General features: G+C 37.6%; 1 protein-coding gene across 13 annotated transcripts in view; it reads right to left on the bottom strand.

Moving 5' to 3' along the window:
- Positions 1-483: 483 nt before the first annotated feature.
- Positions 484-25,610, bottom strand: part of GTDC1 (glycosyltransferase like domain containing 1) — a 422,749-nt gene continuing 397,622 nt past the window's right edge. For 11 of the 13 annotated variants that reach the window (XR_009403155.1, XR_009403157.1, XR_009403156.1 and 8 more), the window contains 4 exons: positions 12,107-12,191; positions 9,872-10,027; positions 8,674-8,775; positions 484-716 (listed from right to left, as the gene is read on the bottom strand). The gene's annotated coding sequence lies outside the window, so the exon portion shown is untranslated. Of the gene's footprint in view, positions 717-8,673; positions 8,776-9,871; positions 10,028-12,106; positions 12,192-25,610 lie in introns of those variants that run through there. The other 2 variants (XR_009403163.1, XM_059394349.1) reach the window with 2 other exon arrangements.

The following is a 25,610-nucleotide window of genomic DNA, read 5'->3' as shown; positions in this document are numbered from 1 at the left end:
CATTTCCCTATATTTCTGGTTTTTCTTGAACTAATCAATATTTATTAAAAGAGATATTTAAGGTTCCTGCTTTCACAGGTTCTTTAAAACCTTTAGCATGGTTGGAAAAAAAAAAAAACTGTCACACAGTTTGTATATGTTTTAAAATGTGGCTTGTTGGAGTAAAACAGGTAGAGAAAGGCAAATCTCATTCTAAGGTTTTGTGCTTGGAAAGGGAAAATTTTATTAATAGTAAAATAATCCTGAAGGTCTGTTTAAAAATGGGCTTCTTTTTATGCAGAATTTGAGTTGGGGCAGGGGTTGGGACAGGAGACCAGGTGCTTTCCTATTTACTTTTTAAAAAGTCAGAAACCTGTTAGTTTTTAGGGGAAAGAAAGTCATGTGATACAAAGGAGGAGAGCATGAACTATGGGCTCAGACAGATCTGGTTTCAAATTCATACAAATTATTTTATTCAGTATACAGTCATTTATTCCTTACATGGTAAGGACTCCATTAGGGCCCAGAGATAAAATGGGGAACAAAATAGCTGCGGTTCTTGTTCTCATGCAACTAAAAGTCCAGTAGAGAAAACTCAAAGAAAGGCTTGCAGGGCACCTGGATGGCTCCGTCTTCTGCCTTCAGCTCAGGTCATGACCTCAGAGTCCTGGGATCCAGCCCCGCATTGGGCTCCACTTCTCCTTCTGCCTGCTGCTCCCCTTGCTTGTACTCTCTCTCTGTCAAATAAATAAATAAAATCTTGAAAGAAGAAAGGAAGGAAGGAAAGAAAGAATGAAGGAAGGAAGAAAAAGAAAGGCTTCTATACAAATGCCTATGAAAAAAGAACTGCTGAGAGCTTGAAGAGCTAGAAGTGGTCCTGAGTCAACCTGGGAAGGGAGAGAAGTGAGTCCCTAAAGAGAACATTCAAGTTGCAGTTTTAATGATAAAAAACCTGAAGCAGGAGCAAGTGTCCACACCAAGGGTACAATGTGCGTAGCAGTCCTGGGGTGAAGGCCAGTATTCAAGCATATAATGAGTGACTCTGTCTAGGTATCCTTGGTCAAGAAGAGAATCATCTCTTGCTTTCTGGGTAACCATTGGCAGGTTACTTGACCTCCGTACATCTCACAGTCCGATTCTGCAGGATATTGTGATAATTAAATACGATAAACGATATTGTGATAATTAAGTATTGTGAAATTAAATGATAATTGTTGATTTCCTGTACAGAAAAGGGCCTGACATCTAATAGATGTTGAATAAAACCAAGTTCCCCTTCCCCTCCTCACTCTGAAATTACACGAAGTCATTCATTCTACTGCAGTAGCTACGGATATAATGAAACTTTTCGTATGATTGACTGTCTGATATTTCATGTGCCAATTCAAAGCCATCTCATGTTTATTTATTTAAGGTATTCTTAGTCTTGTCACTCATTCCTCGGATCAACTAGTTAGTTTCCATTCTTATGGGCTCTGATTAGATTGAACACAATGCCTTTTCTTATCAGAGCTCACTGTTGTCATGAACCTGCTCCCCTGGTGTATTAGGGTTCTCCAGAGAAACAGACCAAGGGGATGTGAATATACGTAGAGAGAGAGAGAGAAGAATTTATTTTAAGAAATTGGCTCTGTAGATTGTGGGGACTAGCAAGTTTGCAATCGACAGAGCAAGCAGCAGGCTGGAGACCTGGGAAAGAGCTGATGCTGCATCTTGAGCATGAAGGCAGTCTGGAGGCCGAATTCCTTCCTTGGAGAGGGACCTCAATCTTTTCTCTTAAGGCCTTCATCTAATTGGAGGAGGGTTATCCACATTATGGACAATAATCTGATTTCCCAAAGTCTACCGTGTGGGTCACATCTAAAAAATATCTTCACAGCTACATGTGTTTGACAAAAATTTGGGGACCATAACCTAACCAAGTTGACACATAAAATTAACCATCACACCTGGCCGGGCCGACGCAACGTGAGGTGAGGGCTTTACCCCAAGGCTGCTGTCTGCCCTCAGGGACTGGATCTCTGGGGTGGCCTGAGGAGATAGAGCTCCTCCCCATGGATAGGAATGCATGCCAGTTGACCTCTGAGCCAGTGTCATAGGCACATGAATTCAAGACATCAGGGAAGGCCACAGAGAGGTTCAGAGACGGAAAAGCATCCACAGAGGTAACAGGAAGGGAGAGAGACCATGTGGCAAAGGGAAGGCTTGATTGCTTAGAAATCAGTGGGGAGAAAGGAGGCTACACGAGTACAAGTGCAAGCAGGAGACGTACCATCAGGGACAGAGAGGGGCGTGAGGAAGACAACAATGAGCAACAGGAAGTCACGAACATTGCTGTTGAGGAGTCACAACGATAAGGGGATCTCCAGAGGCACAGTTTTAGTCAAGCGATACTTCAGTTTCACCTGGGTCCTAAATGTGCAGCCTTGGTTGTGCCTGAACAATGCTCCAGAACCCCCAGGCCTACAACTGGAAGATGACTATTCTTCCACACTGTCGTACGTTGTCTTCGTCTGTTTGGAGGGCTAGAGCCAAAAACCAAGACAGGGTCTCAACATCAGAGACTGATTTCTCTCAGTTCAGAAGGCTGATGTCATTGTGGCAAAGGCCTTTCGTCTGGTTCATAAAAAGCCACCCTCTCCTTGTGTTCTTATATGGCAGAAGAGGTGAGAGCTGTATGGAGCTGTATGGGTTCTATTTGATGAGGGCACTAATCCCACTCATCATGGCTCCATTCTCATGACCTGATCACATCCTAAAGATCCTGCCTCCTAATATCAGCACATAGGGCATTAGGATTCAACATAGGCATTTTTGGGGGAACCCAAAATAAGCATTCAGATCTTAGTGTTTTCTGGCTACAGACCTTGACTTGCCTCCCTATCCACCTTGGGTAATGATTTTGAAATTTGAGCCCAGGGTTTCATATCTGTAAAATGGAAATAATACTATTACAGTTGTAGTGAAATTCAATGGGATAATCAATATATCAAAAGTCGTTAACATTGTGCTTAGCCAGTAGTGTTAAATAAATGTTAGCCATTATCATAAATTGTATCCATCTCCTCCATCCAAACCATGTTGGAAAGTTAATCTCTGGCTGCTACAAATGACTCTTCCTTATGCACTTGTATATAATTTTTAAAATTCTGAGTATGTTAATACATTTCTATTATATTTCATTTGTGTTTGTTCCATACCTTTTAGTATTTCCCACTAAAAGTTAAGGTCTCATAATGTCTTTCATAGTCCCCAGAATGTCTCGCTAGTCATAGTGAACGCACATTTATTGAGAACATACTATGCTCAGGGTCCCATACCAGATGCTATTCTCTACAGTGGACTAATGTGTTCCTCAGTAAGGAACATTTTCACAAACTACATGCAAAGTCTCACCACCAAAGTGAGAGTATAATAATAGAAACCTGGAGGCCATACAACTGGGTAACTAGGGGTAATTTCAAAGACAAGTTCAAGATTCAGGAAGTCATAATCAGTTTTCAGCATTGAGGAAACGTCTGCTCTACACAAACAGGACACTCCTTAGCTTCAGAAGTGTTGTAAGATGACCTGACACAAAGATATATTCTCTGTTGAGTCATTTTTCTTTCAAAAGGGGATCTACAATTATAAATTTTTATTAGATACTAGCAGCATTCTTGACACTAAACAGACACAGCAAGTTGCTAATCACAGCAAGGGTCATTTATTTTCTATTTTGGGTCACTTATTTTCTCTACTGAAGGAAAGTAGCATGACAGCTCTCTGTTCATAATGCCAAATTCAAAAATTCATTTTCTTTTTAAAATCTGAGTATCTGTTCCTTCTAACCACACCTCCCTTTAAACCTGGTCTTTGCTTCTCTCTCCGTAGTTTGCAAGACCCTGCTTAGCAAACAAGACACGCCATCCACAGGAATCGAAGGTTAAAGGAAAACTGAACCCCATAACTAGGTTGTATGAGCAGAGGGGTAGATTATGTCCTCAGAGTTTGCCTTCTCCGTAAGCTCTCCTTCCGCATAGAACCCAAAGAGCCAAAGAGTGTATCTTCCCATGAATGTATTATCAGTACAGACTTAACAATCTTGCTGTTGACAATATTGATTGTACTTCACTTCACTCCCCTCCTGTGGTCCAAAACCAGATCCAACACCCCTGGCCCCACACTGGGGATGTACACAGCAGCTGAAGGGCCAACTGCCAATGGATCTGGAACAGAGCCTTTCCAGCCTCGGCACCTGACTTCCTGGCTGCCTCCCTTTCAGGTCTCATTGGTTGATGTGGCAGCTGTGGTTCTGACAATGAGTTTGGTGTTGGGTCAAGTTTTTGTTTGGCTGATTTACTCCCTCGTATGCCATTTTCCTTGACTCACCCTTGATTACAGGGAATGTTCTTTATTACCTTTTAAAATCATATGATATCCATAAGCAAAGCTTTGGATTAAAGTTTTTGAAAGCATTACCCATGACTGATTTTTTTTTTCAATGCTGAAATGTAAGAAGTAGGGCTAGAGCCAGCCCAAACCCCATGTTTAGCCCAGCAGTGTATCAAATATCATGTGTAACTTCAGAATAAAATGCACAGAATTTTTTCCCTTCCTAGAAACCTGGATGCAATGTCTACTTATGTAAACAACTTATAAATGCAAAAGTAGTAAGCGCTTTTATATATTAGAAAGGGTGTGAGAATCTCCCTTTCCCCAAAACTATAAAAGAACAAATATTTGTATTATATTATAGGGAATGGGAAATAAAGATAGGTATAATTCTACTGATGTAGCAGAGCTTTCATTCAATAATTATAAGACAGGTCACTTGCAAAACTTGTTTACACAAGGAAAACAATCTGAAGGTTACTCTTTTTTATTCATTTTTTTTCCATTTTTATTTATCTAGGGTTTATTTGTTTGTTTGTTTATTTTAAGTAGGTCCCATACCCAATGTGGGGCTCGAACTCATGACCCTGCAATCAAGAGTTGCACATGCTACTGACTGATCCAGCCAGGCGTCCCTGCTTTTTTTTTTTAAACATCCCCTTCAAAACAGACTATAATAATTAATGTCCATAGCATAAAAATTCTGTGATATAATTTATTTCTGCTTTGTTATAAAAAGGCCAAATTGACTGTCAGTACTGAAGATGTTGAAAATAATGCTATATGTTAATGAAATAATTCATTGCTCTTACTGATTCTCCTAATTGTACATTGATATGTTAAAGAATGATCTTTGTTTTTTTTATCATACATTTATAAAGTCTCTAAATATTACAGAGATATGTAAAAGATATGCAGAAACTCTTACATAAAAACTCTGGTGAATATTCCCTCAAACTTTCTCTCTGTAGTCTAATGTACATAGATATAAAAGTTTACCAAAATGATAGTATACTAGAATTCCTCTTTGTGACCTCATTTTTTAAAATGTCATTTAATATTTCTTAGACATCTTTTCCATGTCATCATGTCTGAAACTGTCTCATTCTTTGAGTGAGACATGCACAAGCATTATAGTAAGGGATTCATGGGCTCTGCAACCAATGGCTTGGCTGGGTCTGAATTCTAGGACCACCATTAGGAATGCTGTGATTTTGACATATTATTTAATTTCTCTGGACTTACTTCCTAAACCTGGAAAATGTGATATTAACAACATCTACCTGAAAATGGTCGCTGTGTGGAAATGAAGAGGTGTTGGTTAGTACTTGGTAAGTGAGTAGGTATGACCATGCTGCTGCTGGGGTCATCGGAGGTCTTGTTAGTGCCACGCTGATGGGCATTTAGGCTGACCACAGTTTTTATTCTCACACATGATGTGATAGTGAACATCCTTCTCACTACTGTTGTACCAGTGTTGTAAGTATTTCTAAAGGTCAAATTTTAGAACGTGTGATTTTTTAATCATAGGTAATATACATTTTTTCAACTGGTAGATATTGCAGAGTAATATCTCTAGAACTATTTACATTACAAATAAGAGTGAAATAGAATAAAATTGGGATTATGGGAAATACTTTATTAAATCTTTTCCCTGGGACCCCCAGGTGGCTCAGTCTGTTAAGTGTCTGCCTTTGGCTCAGATCATGATTCTGGGGTCCTGGGATCCTGCCCTGCGTAGGGTTCTCTGCTCACAGGGAGCCTGCTTCTCCCTCTCCTCCCCACTCATCCTCTCTCTCTATCTTTCTTTCTCTCCAATAAATAAAAATAAATCTTTAAAAAAATTAAGAAATCTTTTCTGTATTCTTAAAAACGCACAGATTTTTTAAAACAAATGAGCAGGGGATTACTATAATACGACATACAATAAATTAATATGTACAGTATCCATAAAAATCAGAAACCATTTTTTATATAATTCCCACCATTCTCACAGTTCTGCAAGTCTTTGAGCCCTCTTTCCCCAGAGAAAGAACTTATAGCAACTATTCTGTGTTAACTATGAACTATTAGTATGATAATCACTTACTATGAGCTGCAGAAAATGATATTCCATTAAGACAACTACTCACTAATATTTACCAATCAGGTAAGTAACAAATGTTTATGGAAATTAATAGGTTGAGATATGGAATAATTATGTATTCTTCTAAACGTATGGTAACATTTCTGAAACCCAAATTGAACACATCACCTGACAATTCTACCCCATATTCAGAATTGAGATTGTTCTAGGCTACTCTTCTACAGTTACATTGGATCTCAAAGAGGGGGATATCATCTTGATATGAATTTCCTTTAATATTTAGTAATATATGTTATACAGTGGCGTGAAAGGATTCACTTAGTGAACACTGAATAGCAAATATTTTACAATGTCTGGAAACATATATTTATTTCTAGTTCTTTGACATAAAGCTACTTTGAGACTTTGTCAGGGATAAGAACATCTGATACAATGACAACCCAAGGGTCACTCGATCTCTTTTTATCAACACAAGGTCTTTAAGGGAGGAAAATTTTTTCCTCTACTTTTATACGTTCTTTGGCTGGTCTAATAATTAAATTGACATAAGACAGATTAACAGCAACAACAACAACAAAAAAACAAATTTAGTTACATATGAAGAGGAGCCCAATAAAAATATGAGACCCAAGGGCAATTCAAGCAGTTGAGGCTTATATGCCATCCTGAACTAAAAAATAGGATAGGGGCCTGGGGCTTTAAAGGGAAGGAGGGTAATCCACAAGACAAGAAGAAGAACAGATGTTTGGTAAGTAGATATTTGTTCTGCCATACAGATAGGTCTTTTAGATAGATGTTACCTTTGATAATAGCTTTCTTTCTGGACCAGGACCCCTACCTAAATTATTTTAGGTAGTCAAAGGAAAGGTAAAAGGCTTTCTTTAGTCTGCTGGATTTTGATTGCTTTCAGCTCAAAATAATCTACATGCCAAAGCAGCATATTTTGGGGTCACAAATTTTACTACCCTTCAAGCCAAAAAAACTTTTTTTTAAATAATGAAGAGGTTTTGCATCACATTAATAGAAAGGTAAGTGTAAATAGTTATATAGAAGTTTTCCAAAGGTAAATCTGTTCTTATATACAGCAGCAAATATTGTATTCTTTACAAAATTTTGCTTGTTTCCATACTCATTCTTTACAACTGTAGAACCTCTGCACAATGGAATTTTTAAATAAAATAAATAAAAACACTTGACTATTATAATGGAGAATTTTATTTCACCCTTTCTCAAAATAGGTAAATAGGTGGCACTGATATCTTTCAACATCAAATGCAGTTGAACTTGCTTGTCTAAAAATGGGAATTGGGAGCCAGATAAAAAAATTAATGCACAACTATATTTAAAGAAGAGTTATTCAAAAAACAATGTTACTTTATAGAGTTTTATATTTTACATGTTTTGAACATAAGCAATTCTCTATCTCATCTTTTAAACTATAATTTATCTATAATAAGAAAGCCTAATTCTTTGGAAATAGTGCTCAGTTAGCATAATTGGCATTATAGAATTTTAAAGTATATTATAGAATATTCTGTCACTCGACACTAAATTGAAATTTTAAAGAAAATGATGGAAATAGCTGTAAGGGGAAAAAAGTAGCCTTTTAAATCTAATTTGTTATGCACTGCAGTAGGGTAATGGATGCAATGAAAGTTCTTTTATGGAGTTCCCATGTCCAAAAGGTATTTAGGTAGCAAAAGATGTTAAGCAGACCCCCTGCAATCCCCCTTTAACTGAAGATAGCAGGAAATAAGGAATATAGGTCTGTGTCCTCCTGATTTTTATTTCCTTAGGAGTACAACTTATGCAAAGGACACCTTAGGCTGCTTAGCAGATCACAAAGGGTGCACTAGACCCCCTTGCTGTCTGCTTAAATAGAGTGATCTAAAGGATGGCTGAAACTATACCGGGAGTTCAATCCTTCAGGTGGGTCTTTTCAAATTCCAATAGTGAGGAGTTACTGGAGAATTGGTAAGGATTTCACTAGGCCCCAGCAGGTTTGAGATCAAAAGCTTTGGTTAAATAAAAGCCTGTTGGGAAATCTTAAAACCTCTTTGTAATGTAACTTTAAAAAGTTAATACAAAGAACCCTTAGACTGAAGCCCGTAACAGCACGAACAAAGAGTATATCAAAACTGATTCCATTCAAAGAGAGAGGACATACAAATTCACTTAATTTAAAGAGCAATCCAGTTATATTACTATGTGAGAGAATAGAACTTATACCATACCATCGAGCCCATTTAGAAGATGTGCTCATTTCTTGTTACATATGCCAGATTTCATTCTTTGTCATTCAGATATGCTTTTTAAACAACATATATATTCATTTTCTGAAAAGAGAAAGAGCAATGTGCATTTAAATTCACTCCTAAAGAAGATTCTTTTAAAACAAATTAAAATTAAACTTGATGGGCACCCATCAGTCAGTTGGCTATCTCTTTTTCATGGCATCAAACTGCTAATTGCCCATTCTCCTTAAAATAATAAACCTTCAATTGATATTGATTGGTAGATCATGAATGAGGGCATTAATTATAATATAATTTTTATAATTAATACCAATCCATTTCTTCACAAGTCACACACTTTTATTAACTGAATTCATCCATTAATGGTTGAATGATAGTATTTTGCTCAAATCACCCCCCCCCAAAATCTTTATTTGGTTTTAATGTTTGAATTTTCAATTAGTTCTGAATCTTTCAAAACACTTTCATGTCTTCAATGTGTCTCCCATTTTCACATCAGGTATATGACATGCATACGTTAAGCACTGTTTACCATTTTGTTTTTCATAAATAGGGATACTGAAGCATACCGGGTAGGACAAATAATGTGCTCTTGACTGAGCCGCCATTTTGAGAGGGCATGGACTAGAAACTTTAGCTCCCAATGTCAAGCCTAAAAATTTTCCAACTGGGCAATGTCTCACAGAGCTCAGAAGGTGATTATAGTTTATGTTAAAAGATAAACTGAGGCATATTAACATTAAGAGTTTATATAAGCAACAATTGATTCAAATAAGGCATCATCGAATCTAGAGATACAAAGGAGTTGTGTGGAGCTGTAGAAAATTAAAGACTTACAGGCTAAAGGGAGCAGGAACAGGAAGTTAGAAAAGACAAAAAGGGAGCTGGTGATTGGAAGGTCACTTCCCTGTAGGGGATAGCAGGAGCCTATCTAATGCTGATCAGGGGATTCCCCAACTGACTGGTTTAAGAATCCATTTCTAGAAGAGCCAAAACTATAATTAAGTCTCAGTTTTGGCATACAGGCATAGTATAAACTACTCCTTCTTGGGCCTGCTGTCTAGTTTTTAACACTTAAGTCACACACAACTGAACTCTTTTCCAAGTGTGGTCATTATCAATAGCAAATATCCTGAAATTCTTATATTGATAGTTGGAGAAACTGTGGTCTATGTACCCATATTCAATTCCTTATCTGTATCTTCTCTTGCCTTCTTCGCTCATATCTTCTTTCACTTCTTTCCTTTCACGTCTGTGCTTCTCTCAGTGTGTCATCTGATTAATGACAGGGAAATGAAAAAAGGAGGGTAGTAGATTAAGTCTCTAGGACTTCCTGTGGGAAAGAGAAAAAGCTTTGAAGAGTCAAGAATTCCTTGAACGAACTATCCCAATGAGTTCTTTGTTTGTTTGTTTGTTTGTTTTCTCTTTACCAAGTACCAGAAGTCCCTTAAAAAAATGATGAACAAAGATCTCAAGTGACCGACTCTACTGAAAACAAATTTACATTTTGAGAATCCTGCATCCTCACAGAATCTCCAATGAAACAGCTAAGTCAGTACCCCACAGGTGTGCCATCAGACATTGGTCCACTCAAAGCTCTTCAGCAAGCTCCTACTGATGTCTGTCCTGATGGAATGCTGTCTGACATAGGTCCTCCATGCAACTGGCCATTTGTGAAATAAGAAAAACTTCAAATCAGCAGTGAAGGGTGCACATGGCTACTAAATCTTTGATTCCCAAATATGTATGTATGAGTCTGCATTGCTTGAATGTATTCACATACATAATCCATATGGATTACATATATGTTCATACCAATATAGTTAACCATTGAGGTGTTATTCTGTTTCAACAGAATTCTGTTCCAACATTCTAAAATTCCAACATTCTGTTCCATGCTCAGTGGGAACTCTGTGACTAGATTATCCCAGTTGGATATTTTGGATACTTTTATAGACATACTAAGACCTTACTATTCCTGAAGTTATTGCTTAATTGTTCAGGGACTTTGAGTTTTTAAATTCATTCCAATACATATTCTAATATTTGAACTCAAGTCTTGAATTTCAAAAGTTCAAAAATCACTCCTTTAGCAATAAATAACTTGAATGTAAAGATATTCTTTGAACCCTTGGCAACCATCAGCAAGATTTGGGCCACTAAAGAGATTATTTTAAAAGTAGGTGTTATAGAACCAGTTTTAGGACATTTATAATTTTGTAGTGGGTGGGATACCTGCAAAGATGACTCACAAATTCTGAATTGTTCCATATTGTTTCTTCAGTGACTACCACAGGACACATGATAGATGCTTAATAAATGCTAACTGAGCTAATGAATAAAAAATAGATGAACAATTAGAGGACAAAATGAAACAGATGATTATGTGTTGAATTTTTTTCAGTGACCAAAGGAGAAAAGGCAAAAATTAATATCTAGAATTTTTCAAAGTGAAAATAGCTGTCTTTTCTCACTAATAAATAATGCATGTTCACTGGAAAGTATTCAAATATCTCACAATCATTCCTCTATTAAAGAAAACTAGTTTTAATGATTTAGTACATGTTGTTCATCCATGCACATTGAAGGTTGACATCTGTAAAAAAAAATTGGAACCAAAATATATGTGTATTTTGTTCAATGGCTAACCTTGAAAATTTAACAATATGTTGCTACCTCTCCATAATACAAGGGTCTCTCTTTAACTGCCTAAGGTAGTTTATATTTTATATATCTGATAATTATTTAGCTCTTTTGACAGATATTTTGGTTGCATTAAATTTTTTACTCTTATAAAGAGCATTTCAATAAATATCTTTTAATATTTTTCAAGTTCAGATTTATTTTCTTGGCATACATTCTAAGACATGAAACAGGCATAAAATGTTGGTAGAATTATTCTCTGAAAAGGTTGTGTTAGTTTATACCCCCACCAACTACATACAAGCCATTGCCCTATAAATTAGTCTGGATAGAATTCATTTAATCTAATAAGAAAAATAATCTCTTGTTTTCTTTTTTCCTTACTGTTGTCTTAAATCTTAGACTATGTAGGGACCATTTAAATAAATCAGTTATTTGATAAATCACACATGGCCCACACATGGAACATGTTCAGTACCAAATTGACTTCCCTCTCCTATCCAACACCTTACTGGAGTGTGTCTCTGCAGTAGATATGAGTTAAGGAAATAAAAAGATCTCAAAATTGGGTTAAATGCACTTAGGAAAGATCAAATCTATATGTTACACTAAAAAGAAAAAGCTTTTGATTATTGACCACTGTAATTACTTTTCATCCCTTCTATTCATGTGGATAATTAAGTAAATAAAACAGTTCACAAAGTATAGATCCTGTTTTAGGATGCATTCTTCAAGTCATCTTGCTACCAGTAATAATAAGACAACCTACCTATACTGGTTTTGAAGGCTCCAGTGGGATTGTCCACCACACACTCAATAAGCTGCTGACATGATGTGTTGATGGGAGAAAGAATCTGGGAAACAAAGATATGCAACTAAGAATATACCATCAGTGATGTGAATAAAAACCACTTTATATTTCCACAACCCCAGTCTGTTTATGTGCTAAAGTTAGTCATGGAAAAAGAAATTCCACTTTTATAATCCCATGCCAAAGAGTAAACACTGGTCAATATCTCTTGTCCATGAAGAATGGCAGGATCTTTTGGGGAAGGTCCTGAAGATGTCATATGTCTCTTTATGGACTTGGTCAGCACTTCCATGTAGCCTGCCCCTGGGTATGAAACTGTCCATATTTTGAGGTAAAATTATAAAGATCTCCAGCCCTACTATTTTACTACTCATTATAAAAGGAGTGTGGTGAGCTACCTACTATGTTCAACTACTAAGAGATAGTGGTTGTGTTAGCTGTCTTGCTGTGTAACAAATAAACCCAAAGTTTAGTGGTTTAAAACGCCACACATTCACTATCTCACTGTGGGTTTGGATTCTGTGTCCAACCTAGCAGAGTCTTTTGCATCAGGGCCTATCTCTATAGATGTCTCTGGTGCTGCAGTCACATCAAGGGTCAGCTGAGACAGGATCCATTTCCAAGCTCACATTTACTAATTGGCTGGACTCAGTTCCTTACTGGCTATTGGAATGAGGGTCTCAGTCCCTTCCTGGCTCTTGGCCAGAGGCTACCCTCAGTTCCTTGTCATATGGGGCTCTCCAACATGGGAGCATGGCTCATCAAAGCTAGCGAGGAAGTCATTATGACAGAAGTCGCAGTCTTTTATAACCTAATCATAAAGTGACATCCATATTCTATCACTAAAAGTAAGTCACTAGGTTCAGCCCATAGTCAAGGGGAGAGGATTAGACAATGTCATGAATACTGAGAGGCAGGAATGTTTGGAAGCCATCTTAGAAGGCTATCTACCACAACAAGTGATTTCTCAGTTGATGGCAGTAGAGGAACCTAGGGAAAAGTAGGAAGGAGAATGCTGGGAAACAGTGGGAGAGGAATTCCTTGGAAAAAGGTGCACAATACCCTAGAGATAAACACAGTATCAATAAACACAGATGAGGGGCACCTGGGTGCCTCAGTTGGTTGAGCCTCTGCCTTTGGCTCGGGTCATGATCTCAGGGTCCTGGGATCCAGCCCCACATCAGTCTCCCTGCTCAATGGGGAGCCTGCTTCTCCTTCTCTGCTTCTCTTTCCCCTGTTCATGCTCTCTCTCTAATGTTCCTCTCTTTCTCTAAAAAAAAAAAAAAAAAAAAAGTTCTTAAGAGAAAAACAGCACACAGTTAAATCTGGGGGTATTAGCTGGCCTGAGAAAGTGTTTTAAGTCCCAAGTCAAATCAGCATGTACCATGTCAAAGCAATAATGCCTCCAATTATGTATACATTGGGAAAAATCGAAACCACAGGTATTACTGGGTGACGATGGAAAAACCCAAGACAAACACAATAACTGATAACAAAGAAACACAACCTCAAGCAAAAGGGAAAATATTCCATGGCTAATGTAAAAAGGATCATAACTCTTATTCCCTTAAAATGCTGTATCTAAACATTAACATTGACAAAATGAAATTAATGATATTCAAAAGACTCTGAATCTGTATTTATCATATCAAACATATTCATATGCCATTTATTTATCATTTCACAGGTGGAAATTTTGAGGTTTCTTTTTTTGATAAAGAACATAGACCTAGTGGCAACTTAACGTTTACCCTTACTTTGCACCCACCCCTCACTTTGATAAGATAGTTGGTTCAAGGGAGGGATATACTTGGGGACGATACAACAGAATATAGAAAGTGTAGCTTACAGATCCACACCGAAGTAGGGGGCTCGTTCTTATGATATCTTTGTTATTAGCATGGCTGTTCTAATAAGTTGAGCTAATCAGCTGAGCGTACGTGTGTAGGGGTTATACACGTATTTTCATAATAACAAAAATGAACAGAGATACAGCAGATAAATTGTCTTAACAGGTTATGCTTGGTTTTCGTGTGAAAACTTACTAATTAATGCAAGTGTTGCAATCATTTTTATGATGTTCCCCAAAGATGGCACTTTAAGGGTTATGCCATATGCTGATTGACAGCAGCCATAATTCCATACAATGAGACTGTATCATATTGTTTGAAGTGAGGTGATATTCATCTCTTGAAACTGATCAAACATACGACTGCATCAAACAGTATTACAACATAATCAGGCTGTATGTGGGGACTGCCAAGGTTGATCACCATGTTGTACTCTTTTCCCTCGGACTTCTCTAACAGAAGCTGTGACATACCACTGTTTCCACATTTTCCTCTAAAAACTGCAAAATCTAAGACAGAAGAAAAAAAATCCTGCATAAAATTGTGATTCTGTTTTGCTGTGTGAGTGTACATCTGTAGACTGCTTTAGAATAACAAATTTACTCCTGCTAAGATCTCCCTAAATATACAAATAAGAATGTAGTAAGGCCAAGATAGAAAGCAAAGACCAAACAAGGTGAAAATAATTCAAATGCCCTTTGTTTGTTTTTTTTCAGTAAACAGGAAACTTGGAAGAAATGACTTAAAAAAAATGCTTTTCAGTGTCTGTAACTCACAACCATAATTTTTTTCTAATGTGCTGTTTTGCAAAACCACTTGATTTTTCTACAGACCTTGGGGCTATTTTGGCTTCGGAGGAAAATGATTAAGAGTCTGTCCCTACCCATCCCAGTTGCTGCTGATTTTGGAAAGAAGAATGAGGATGGGTGTGAGTGAATGAGGGTGATTTAGCTATTCTCTTGGTGGCATTCTTAATGGCATGGAGTCCAATAACACAGTGGCTTGTCGAGTGATGCAGTTTAGGGACTGCCCTTTTATTACTAGCCATCACCCATCTGCCCATGCATCCATGCTTCCATCCATCCACCTATCCAATAACCTATAAAAAAGCCATTGAGATATTTGGGCAACTGTGTTCCAGAAAGTTTACAAAGAAACGGGGTGCTCAGATGAGAGTCATCTCTTCATGGTGATATTCATTGAGAGATATGTTAACAATCCTGGTTCTCCAGTGTGAATCCATGCAAGTCTCCAAGATGTTTTTTTTTTTTTAATTTCTACTTTAATTCCAGTTAGTTATACTAGTTTCAGGTATATATAGAGTGACTCAACACTTCCACACAACAATCAAAAAATTGCAAAGAAATCTAGACACAGAATATAAATAAGTCATTTTTCCCCCTGAATACTGATGTTCTTTAACCCCCAAACACTTGAATATGTTTTCTACAAATGAGAACATCTTCCTACTTAACTGCAACACAACCAGTAAAAGCAGATGAACTTTGATACATTCCTGCCCTTTAGTCAACAGACCACGCTCTAGAGTCATTCATTGATGCAACGATATTTTTTGTTACCAAAAGATCCAGTTGAGATCACATGCTGCATTAAGTTGTCATGTCTCTTTGGTCTCCTCCAGTCTGGAATATTCTTCAGTCTGCCCTGGATTTTTTTTTACGATTTTCATGCTTTTGAAGATGAGTCTTGTTATTTTGCAGAATTTCCTTTGGTTTAAGTTTGTTCGATGTTTCCTCATGATTAGATTCAGGTCACAGTGTCATAGAAGCAAGAATGAATTCCTTGCAATGCATCATACCAGTTCATGCATGATTTCAATAACTGATTCTGACTTGGTTCTTTCAGCAAAGTTCTGTGAGTCACAACCACTCTCATTATTTATCTGGGAAAAAGTATTTGCCTTGGACCGCATTCCTGAATGATATAGGTATAAAGTATGAAATATACATGACTATAGAATTGTTGCTTGACAACTATTTTCTCTCAACATTTTGCAGATATTATTTTATTTTGCCTATTATGTTGCAATTGAGAAGTCTATTGTCAATCTCATTAGCATTCCTTTGTAGATAATCTGCATTAATAGGTTGATGTTTGTCCTATTCCTGTTACTAAATCCTTATGAAGTTTCTACAATAAAGGACTTTTTCATTCAAAACACCCTTTGTGTAAATATTTGTGGTGTGTAAATTATATATATAAATATATGTATAACCTCGTATCTATTTTCTTTACAACCTCAGATTTACTTCCAAGTTCATGAATTCCACATAAGCTGTATCTAATATGCCCTTAAAACCACTGATGGCATTTAACTTTGAGGGCAATATTTTATATTTCTAGAATTTCTAATTCGTTCTTTTTTCAAATCTATCTGTATCTTATTTTTAATGCTCTTATTTTTCCTTCTCTAATGCTTTAGACAGTTTAAATCTATATATATTACAGTCTTTCTGATTATTACTGATTATTATCTGATAATAATCAGATATTATTTCCTGCAAGTATAATTCTGCTGCTTTTTCTCTTTTCTAAATCTCTCAAGGTGGATTGTTACCTTGTATGTTTTGGAATTTTGAATGGTGAACTCATCTTTGATTGTCTTCAGCTGGAGACATCACATATGACCTGGGATAAGCTTGTACAGCACTAGATTTGCTCTCAGTTTACTTCTGTTTTGGAATACATTGACATCTCAACACGAAGTGTTAGAGGCCATGCACTTTGAACACCAAGCTCATATGATTTGTGTTTAATCATATAAATCACATGGCATGTCTGTGTTTACAGATTCTCTGGGAAAGTTTATTTCCCACCTGGCACCCAAGGGTAGATACCTTACTTCCTTTTCTTCTCTTTTCTGCTAGTTTGCAGATTATTTCCTGTCTACCATTTTACTGAAAGAGTAGTCCTTAAATGATCCTGGATTTTTCTAAGTTTCAGTTTCAATACCCCCTCCCTGCATCTCCCTCAGAATTTCCAAGACTTTGCTTTCTGTGTATCTCCAAGTATGAACATGAAAGCTCCTAAGTTTCTGAGACATAACCATCACCCTAGCCTACCCCAGTTTATTTATAGCCTGCCTTGTTAGTTTATGTCATTATCACATGGGTTTTCAGTTCTCTCTTCCTTTTGGTCCCTGGTGATGTTTCTTACTTTCTTGTGACCTCAACCATGGATTTGAGAGCATTTATTTTATTGTATCTAGAATTTTAGTATTTGCAGTGGGAGAATTTTCAGGATATCTACACCATAATAATCCTGTAACTGGAAGTCTCTTCTTGATATCCCATAGGCATCTTAATTTACCACAAACCATTCTGGTGGGCTTCCTCACAAATCTGGATCTCTGCCAGGGTTTCCCATCTCAATTTCACAAACCAGAAAGTCATTCTGATCTTTCTTTCTCCTTCACTGTCTAACCAACCACGAAGCCCCCTTGATTTCTCCACTGAATCAAGTCCTGAGCTAATCCACTTGTCTCCATCTCCCATGCCCCTGCTTTAGTGTAAGCCACCACCATCTTCCCCTGTGACAACCTCTTAATTCTCCCCCTTCCAATCCATTATTTGTACTGCAACCAGAGAAAACTTTCTAAAATCATTCTGAGAAATTTACTTTTCTGCTTAAGACCATGAATATATTTCTATTGTCCTTTAGATAAATAAATAAACAAATAAATAAATCCTTCAAATGGTGTATTCCATGTGGCTTATTCACCTCCATCACTAATTAATCCAACAAATACATACTAAGCAGCTACTATTGGGCATGGTACTTAGTACTGGGCTTATAGTGTGTACTAATTTGTCCCCCCAAAATTCACAGTTGACATCCTAACCCCCAATGTGATGGTATTAGGAAGTGAAGTGATTAGTCATGAGGGTGGAGGCCTCCTGAGTGGGTTTAATGCCCTTATAAAAGAGTTCCCCAAGATCACCCCTGCCCCTTCCATCATGTAAGAAAAACAAGCAAGATGACAGTCTATGTCAAGGAAGTGCGCTCTCACCAGACACTGAATATTTCCAGACACTTAATCTGGGACCTCCAGCCTCCAGAAGTATGAAGAATAGATTTCTGACTTTTATTATCCACCCAGTGTAAGGCATTTTTGTTATGGCAGCCTGAATGTACCAAGACAAAGAGCTGTAACACAGTGCCAGACTAGCTGGTTTAGTTAACAGAAACTTATTTTTCTCACAATTTTGGAGTCTTTGGAGGCTAGAAGTTCAAGATCAAGGCATTGATAGAGTGGATTTCTGGGGCTTCTCTTGTTGTCTTATAGATGGTTATCTTCTCCCAGGTCTTCACATGAGTTTGTTTCCCTTTTTGTGTGTCTGTGTTGTGTACTAGTCTTCTCTTCTTATACAGACACCAGTCGGACTGAAAGAAGGCCCACTCTAATAACCTCATTTTAATTTAAACACCCTATTTTCAAAGACAGTCACATTCCAAGGTACTAGGTGGTAGGACTTCAACATATGAAGTTTAGGAGACAAAATTCAACACATAATATTGTAGTAAACCTCAACAACCACCATTCTCTTGGCACTTTCCTGTTTCTTTTGCTTTCCAGATACTTATCCCAAGAAGTGAGCTTCTCCTTCTTACCTCAGGGACTTTGCAAAGATTGTTCCTTTCATTTGGAATGCCTCTCTCCCTGCCCCCAACTTTGCTTAGCCCAAGGCTAGAGCTCGGCTTCAATGTCACTTCCTCACAGAAACATTTCCTGACTCTCAGATTAGATTAGGTCTCTGTGTTTTGTGTTCTTCACATCCTTTTTGTACCACTTCCTATAATTCTAATTAAATGATTAACTGTATAATTAGTGAATTTCCTTGATCCTACAATGCTATGAGTTGTTAGATGCACCATCAATTTCAAAACACTTGTAGGCAGAGGAAAGAAATACTACTCTATTAGTCGGCTATTGCCATAATAATGTTGCATTTATAAAAGCCACTCCAAAATTCAGGGACTTAAAAAAAAACAGCCTTTATTTTTCTCTCATGAGCCTGTGAGTTGCTGTTATTCTCTTGTTCAAGATTCAACTCCTGCTTCCCAGCTCTGGGGTCCAGGCTGACAGCTGGGTTCAGGTCTACTTCATGAATCTCCGTATTCTCCTAGGAATACAGGTTACCCAGGCCACGCTCTTCTCCTGGTGACTGAAGGTTCATGGGGAGGGCATACGTAATGCCTGTTAGAGCCTCAGCTTAGACTAGGTACACTGTCACTTCCAGCCAATTTCATTGTTCAAAGCAAGTGACAGCCAAACCTAAATTCAGCACATTGGGGAGAGTACATTGCCTCCACTAGTACAAGGCACTGCGGAGTCACTTGGAAAAGGGCATGGGTGTATAATGTATAATTCTATGACAAGAAAGAATTGGGAGCAGTAATTCAATCTACCATAACTATAGTAAAGAGTATGTACATAAATTTATATTTTGTAGACTTAAAATAGATTGTCCAAATAGTTTGTCTCTACAAAGATACACCAACCACTTTCTTCTAAATTACCAGCAAACCTTCACAGTCAGAGCCTAAAGAATCTTCTGAGTCACACGTGGGCACCCGTAATTTTGCACCTCATTCTAGTGACCAGTCCTTTATATAACCCAGATGTGGGGCCAGACCTCTTTACAGTTGTGTAAGTTTAAGGCATACAAAAGGTGACTAATGTCCCATTTGCACTTGTGATTTATTTACACTCAGACATTTCTCTCCCATAACTAACTCTCTTATTACTGGAATTAAAAACTTTTTTCAACAAAAATCAACAGAGTTTTTGACAGATACTTGACATCTGAATGAGAATCCTTCAAATGCATGAACCTTTCTAGCTTGCGAATTCTACAGTCCGTTTCCAATGTTAATTGTACTGTGGAGTATGTGACAGGCAATTCTTTTGAGTATATCTTGATAACAAAAGAAAACACAAGTTTATCTCTTGGTGGATACCTGTTCATCTCAGAGGGTCTGCAAAGGACTGGAGTGTTTCCAGATGACATTTTAAGTGCAAGCACATCATTTCTCCAGTGATGAATGTGAGCTGCACTTAGGCCTTCTTAACAGCTCTATCTCCAGGTTTTTCTGCATATGCAATAACTTTCATTTCAAAGTTACCTTGGAGTGTAATCTTTTGAAAGAAATTTGAAAACACAATTAGAGGTTTAAATTTAAGTTAAAATTCCACCTTGTATGGTGGTAGTGGTGTAAATAACTCAAGCAACAAAGTATCTAACAAGACATACAATGTCTACTGTCTCACAACTTACGCCTCTTCTTAATAGCTGGTAAGTTGTTGTTGTTGTTTCTTAAGAAGGATTGGAAGACCCGTCCTATTGTACCACTGGTGTGGTCATCCGAAATTATGTCCTGTGTTTCCTTAAGCTCCCTACTACCAGTGGGGGGAGAGTAACCCATGCGGGATGAGTAAGCCTCCTTACCAGGGTCTGAGTTGGAGATAAAAATGATAGATTCTCTCTTCTGAGGTTGTAAGGATCATATGAAGTATACAAGAGTCATCATTCCCACCACACTGAGATAGCCTTCCAGAGAAAAAAACAAAACAAAAACAAAAAGCTACGATCCAGACAAGGACCTAGAGAAAGATTGAGAGAGAGAGAGAGATGGAGGGAGAGAGAGAGAGAGAGAACTGAGCCAGATCCCAGAGGACAGTGCATGATCATGGAATTCTCTCCTTAAGGCCCAAGATCATCTTCTAGGACTTTTTGACACATAAGCCAAATTTTTTGCCTGATTTTGTGAGTTGATTTTCATCCCTTGCAATCAAATAGAGAAGCAGAGTCCTGGGCACTACAAAGTAATAACTACCTGAACAGCATTATGGTTAGAAATAAAACCACGATAACGCAGCAACCAAAAATAATTTCTGAATAACCCAAGTTCTTTATTTGTTTTGTTTTTGTTTTTTTGAAGATGAAGGGAAAAGAGATCCTTAAAAATCCCCCTTTGGCCCTCCCCGCCTCGCTGTTCAGGCGTGGCAGCTGCTTCTGCTCCTTTACATCTGTCTTGGAATTCCAGTCTCTCGTCAAGATAACCTCCTCCCCCAGATTTAACCTTTAGAACTTTTGTTCTCTCTCCCTTTCCTCCCTATTCTTTTGCCTACAGCCCCAAGGAACTTGTCAGTCAAAGCCAGACTCTCAAGGCAGGATGCATCTCAGAACACAAGAAACTGTTAGCAGGATGACACGAGTGCCTCCTTTTCATCCCATTACCCCCTTCTTAAAAATGTTATAAAATGAAACAAATATACACCTCAGGTTTGAGGTTATACAAATGTTGTTTAACACCTTTTTTCTTGTTAACCCCACGCCTTCCATGTACATATTAACTACCTAAAACCAATTTTTTGAGTCAATAAAGAAGAAATTACTCCTCAAACAAAAAGGAATGTATGAATAAACATAAAAATAAGACATGAAACATTTTGGGGAATTTATTACTAAGAAATTCATGGTCAATAAATGCTTGATTAAAAAAATACATTTCTAAAATTTAAGTCTTTCCTTAGCATACATTAAAAAAAAAATAACAAAAGGACTTTGAAGGCAAAAACAAGTTATCTATAAGCCAGAATAGAGTAGCACATTTTGTCTGCAGTTCTTGACAAAAAGTTATCAAAAATACTTAAAGATGCTTAAATCATGAATTAAAATTATTTGCTAATAGGGTTAGGTCCTAGCTGATAGAAGTCACTACCATTCACAATGCCAGTTTATGGATAAATGATGCAATGAGGCAAATGGGGAGTTCTAATGGGCTTCTGGGGAAAAGCTTTCCTTGACTACAGAAAGAGGCTCAAGCAAGAGGAAGTCCCTTCTCCTGTTTGGAAAGAAGGATATGGTAAGAATGTGATGGTTGGATTGCTGTGGCCCTCTTGTGAACATGAGGAGAGCAGTCAAAGAGAAGGTAACACATCAGGATGGAAGAGTAGAGAGATGCTGTCACTCTACATCTACTTCTAGCTCTCTGAAATGATCATTTTTCCATACTGAGCCATTCAGTTGAACCAGATCTTTCTGTTATTTTGCAACTGACAGAATTCTAGTCAATAGAGAACCATATGAAAGGGAGGCTAGACATCAGAATTTGGGTTTGAGAGAAACCTCACTCGTTAGAGGTTAAGAAGCAGAACTAAACTGCTGTCTTTTGGTGGAAATGGTCTGGTTGATCTGCTCCAGGTTGGATGGACTGGAAATCCAATGTTGTGTTTTTGTTCCTCTGTTCAAGGCAAAATTCAGTCCCCAGGCCTGACTGACTACTTTTAGCAAAAAGGAATTAATTTCTTAAATAGAACTTTAGATTCTAATAGAAGCTTAGGTAGGTGTTGAAAAGCTTAAAAATGTCAAGTGTGTACCACAGAAAAATTCACCATTTTTTCCCCTCCAAGACCTCCTGTATTATGGGTTTTCTTGTTTCTTAGTATTCATTCTCAGATGGCTTCCATGTCTCCTAATCATCTCTTGTCCTTATTTCCTATTTCCATAAAATTCTATGCCTTCATTTTTAAATCACGCCTTCTGCAATGTCACCCTTGTCTGCCTTCCTTTGGCCTCATTCCCCAAATGTGGAACCTAATCAAGCCAGATTCGTGTCTTCAAATTCCACTGGACATTTGGGGTTACAGATGGAGATCACACTGGAGTGTAAGCTTAAAATGGAGTGTGATATCCTCCTTTAATACAAAAACAAATTTAATAATCAACTATATTCCACCATGGGGAATTTGTTGCTGGCTACGTTATCTTTAAGACAATAGCTTATGGGGGTGCCTGGGTGGCTCAGTGGGTTAAAGCCTCTGCCTTCGGCTCAGGTCATGATCTCAGGGTCCTGGGATCGAGCCCCACATCAGGCTCTCTGCTCAACAGGGAGCCTGCTTCCCTTCCTTTCTCTCTGCCTGCCTCTCTGCCTATTTGTGATCCCTCTCTGTCAACTAAATAAATAAATAAAATCTTAAAAAAAAAAAAAAGGACAATAGCTTATGTCCCTCCATCCTTTGACTGTTTTTTCTGTCAGGAGTATTGTTTTGTTTTGTTTCTTAATTTTTTCAAATTCTTATTAATTTCTTAAACAAAATACTTCTCCATCATGTACTCAAAATCAAACTTGTGGCCTACTCATGCATATCCAAGAACTCATTAAGGAGCTCTATCAATGGATTATATACTTTGAATTTCTATCCTTTAAAGCACAAAGCACTGTAACAGCTTTGGAGTTAGCTTTTCCTTTAGATGATAAAAGTTTTAGGAAGTGCTTTACTCAATCATCTTTGTAAGCAGAAGGGGAGAAATTTAAGAAATTTAATTTTCTTCACAGAAAACCCTGTGGGGATTGTTTTTTTCCCCTTCTTTTCTTCTTCTTCTTTCCCATCTTTCTTCTGCTTCTGCTTCTCCTCTTTCCCTTTTTCTTTCTACCCAATACAAAGACTGCAATTTTAATTTATTGTCAAAATCACAATTCAAATGAAGAACCGAGTATGAAATCTAGTCTAAAGGATAGGAAGAACCTGCGTACCAGGTGATACGTCTCCCACTCCCAACTCTGCGACGTACTAGTGGTATGATTTTGAGTTGCTTCTTCTGAAGTTTGGGACTAAAGCTATGGTTTCCCCACATCACAAAGGCATTACAAAGACTTCTTTAGAAAATGGATGAAAAAATGCGTCTTCAACTCTCAAGGACTAAAATGTGGGGGAAGGAATACCAGGGAGGTGATTCCATCAAGGGAGGGCCAAGAGAACAAGGAAGAACCCAGCTGTTAACTATCTGTGTTAAGAGCAGGAATTCAATCAAAGAGCAAGGCACTCAGGCGCCACCACACTGGGGCACCAACAGCAGAGTGGGGCCAAAACCAAGGTTGGAGTTTGAGCTGTAGAGCTACTAAGATTCCTTTTATTTTATTTTGTAAAGGCAGATTTGATCTCTGAGGTGGCTGCAGGTCCCAACTTAAAAGAAATCTTACCCTGCTCACTGGGCTTTAAGGCTGAAGGAGCAAAGAGTTAATTACCTTGTTTTATTCGTCTCTTCCAAATTTTTCACATGGGCTTTTTCCTTAATTAGCCATCATATGAAACTGAAGAATATTTATTATTTATTATGTGTATTAAATTTTATGTCTTTTCTTCTTAATTTTTAAAATGGGTGAATTTATTACTTTTTCATGTTTTTCTCTTAAACAAGTAAGGTTTGTTGTTGTTGCTGCTTTTATTGTTTGTTTAGTGGTAGTCCTCATCTGACTCTTCTCTGGGTCAATAATTCTTCATAAAGAGCAAAATGAGAAAAAGCTTCTGGCATGTTTTATATTAATTGTAAGAAGCAAATAGTTTCCCATACGTTTTTCTTATTCTTAATTCTTTTCTTTTTATCTCTTACTCAATTTAAATACGATACCTAGAAATGCCCACTCACTATTGATTAAGTTATATAGCTTAAATTCAGGGCTCTATGGTAACTTATTAAAGTATATTTTATAAAGTGATTTTGGTTGTCAAGATAACATGACTATACAATGACTTATGCAGTCGTATGATCATTGCCGTGGTTCTAAGTCAGCTCCAAAGGGAACATGAAATGAGCACCTACATGCCAATTTCAATTTTGATTATATTACCTACCACAATTCATTAGACTCCTTGAGTTCCAAAGGGTTTATGCCCTTAAGGACTTGCTTAACTTGCTTAGAAATTCGCGGCTAGCCAAGGTATTCAGAAGGAAAGCATGCCTGAATAATTCCTCCATTTAAAACAGTCTTTGTTTTCACATGTCCAGTATGTAGCATATAGTGATGCTTATTCATACTCCCATTTATTTAATGGATCCATGGCTTACTTCTAGACTGTAAATGCCTTAAAAGCAAAGAATGCCTCTATGGCTCTTTCTCTGTCTCCTGCAGTGCAAATGCGGATATCAAGCAGAAGCTTCACTTAAGAAGGTGGAATGGGGGCGCCTGGGTGGCTCAGTGGGTTAAAGCCTTTGCCTTCAGCTCAGGTCATGATCCCAGGTTCCTGGGATCGAGCCCCACATCAGGCTCTCTGCTCAGTGGGGAGCCTGCTTCTCCCCTCTCACTCTGCCTGCCTCTCTGCCTACTTGTGATCTCTCTCTGTCAAATAAATAAATAAAATCTTAAAAAAAAAAAAAAGAATGTGGAATGGAAAAACTGATCCCCAAGTCTCAATCAGATTTCACTTAAGGGTTTCCCTGAGCTGGTTAATATTTGAATGCAACAGTCTAGGTTCTACTTGGAAATGATGATGCTTCTTAATGATTATGGCTTATGGTGCTCAAGCAATGTTAAGTTTTGTCTGGTGAGCCTCTTCATCGCACTTCTAGCGTCTGCTCTCTTTCCTCCTTTCCCTATGCTTTCTCCAAGTCTCCTTCTCTTTATTTCTCACATGTCTCTCTCTCTCTCTCTCTCTTTTTTTTTTTTTTTGTTTTTACTGCGTCTTCTACTCTGTACACTTAAGCAATTACTTAAGAAAAAGGAGTCTGCTATTTTCTTAACTGAAAGGAAAACAAGCCTGGGTATATCTCTGTAACATAAGGACTCAGTGGATTCATTATTTGGGG

The sequence above is a fragment of the Mustela nigripes genome, chromosome 3, assembly GCF_022355385.1.
Source record: "Mustela nigripes isolate SB6536 chromosome 3, MUSNIG.SB6536, whole genome shotgun sequence".
Lineage (NCBI taxonomy): Eukaryota > Metazoa > Chordata > Mammalia > Carnivora > Mustelidae > Mustela > Mustela nigripes.
This window is presented reverse-complemented; position numbering and strand designations above follow the sequence as displayed.